Source organism: Nannospalax galili, unplaced genomic scaffold, assembly GCF_000622305.1.
Source record: "Nannospalax galili isolate Female #2095 unplaced genomic scaffold, S.galili_v1.0 scaffold528, whole genome shotgun sequence".
NCBI classification, from domain to species: Eukaryota; Metazoa; Chordata; class Mammalia; order Rodentia; family Spalacidae; genus Nannospalax; species Nannospalax galili.
This window is the reverse complement of record NW_008359681.1, coordinates 279,494-281,104: the sequence shown is the minus strand read 5'-3', so window position 1 is coordinate 281,104 and position 1,611 is coordinate 279,494. Positions and strand designations below refer to the sequence as shown.

The following is a 1,611-nucleotide window of genomic DNA, read 5'->3' as shown; positions in this document are numbered from 1 at the left end:
CCCAACTTGGGCCTCAGGCCAGTAAGTGATGCCACTGTTGTAAACAGAGCAAAGTGGAGGTGAACAAAGGAGGAGAATGAATCTGTCTGCCCCCTGGGAACAGGCCCCACAGGGAACGGCCTGGGAACACCATTGGGGAGAGCAGCTCACCTCCCCAGAGAACCAGGATGCTGGGAGCTGTGTTCCCAGGTCCTTCTCCAGATGGCAGGATCGTGCTGTTCCGGATCTTCATCTCTAATCACTACTTTAGGAACACACTGTCTCCTGAGTGTGCCTGCAGAAGTAGATGTGATCATTGTTTCAGTTTCCTTGCTTGTTCAGAAAATATCTACTTAAAATGCTGGTGGTAGTAACAGTAGGAAGCATGTGTTGTGTGATGGCTTGTTCTAAGGGTTTTCCTCTTCGGTTTTTTGTTAGTATATTTAATACCAGGTCCATAGAGGCGGGTATTACTATCATTCTCTGGGCACAAATGAGGGAACTGAGGGGCCCCCCACACCTCCACCTGGAGGAGCTATTCAAACTTGATGACTGCTAAGGAAAGGAGAGTCACTTTTCTTTGGGGGTAGTCATTGGCAGGTTGCCCACACCCCAGTGGATGACCCCATATCCACATGCATATGGGTAGCACTAATTAGACTTAGGAAGTAATGAATAACAGCAACAAAAAAGGAAGACAAAGTTGGAAGAGAGACAGGTTGGGGACTCTAGGGGGAGTTGGAGGGAGGTAGTGATGGATGAATGTGATCAAAATATGTTGTATTAATATATGCAGTTTTCAAAGAATAAGTAAAAAATGGTATTTGAAAAGAAAGGGGAAAATATCAAGTAAGGAAACTGATGAGTGGAGGGGTGCCGAAGCCCCACCTGAGGGTCTAGCTAGGAAGCATGAGTTGGGTCGTCAGGCTCCAGGCCTGTGCACCCCATCACTATGAATACTGAATACTTCCTTCATCTCCAAGAGGCTGACAGGTGCCTAGAACATTCACTCTGACAGTACGGCAAGGTGCATGAACAATACAGATGATGTAATTATCTGAGCATACCATATTTGCATGACATCCATATGTTAAGACGATATAATATCCAATATATGACACCAATTTATAAGTCATTTCTTTTTAGTGGAGTTACTGACTAAGGCAGTGACTGATTTGGTAAGATGGAGTTTTAGCTAGAACTCTTATTTTATTTGGAAATAGGCTCTTAGGTATCCTAGGCTAGGCTTAAATTTCTAATCCTCTTGCCTCCACTTGATTAAAGAATTAGCCTGATTCTTGGCATTAAGTTTTTTTTTTCTTCATGTCAGACACATAATGTGCCAACATATAACAAGGTTTGAGGGAGGCACATGTCATGAAACTGTGTGAACACCCAATCATCAGGCTCATGAACCAAAAAAAAAGATCAGCATTAAGTTTTAGTAGTAAGAACAGACCCAAACTTTGTTCCTTCAGATCTTGCACAGAACTGTGAAGCTGGGCTTCACTCACACTTTTATTCAAACAGTATCTCCAGCATCAACTGGAAAGCTACAATCTTGGATGGACTCTTATCAGTGACTCTCACCCTTTGATCCCTAGGCTTAAAATAACTCACACACACAAAGTC

General features: G+C 43.3%; 1 non-coding gene across 1 annotated transcript; it reads right to left on the bottom strand.

Moving 5' to 3' along the window:
• Positions 1–1,303: 1,303 nt before the first annotated feature.
• Positions 1,304–1,408, bottom strand: LOC115068542. Its single transcript, XR_003847883.1, has one exon. It is a non-coding gene; the product is annotated as a small nucleolar RNA U13 (small nucleolar RNA).
• Between the last annotated feature and the right edge of the window lie 203 nt (positions 1,409–1,611).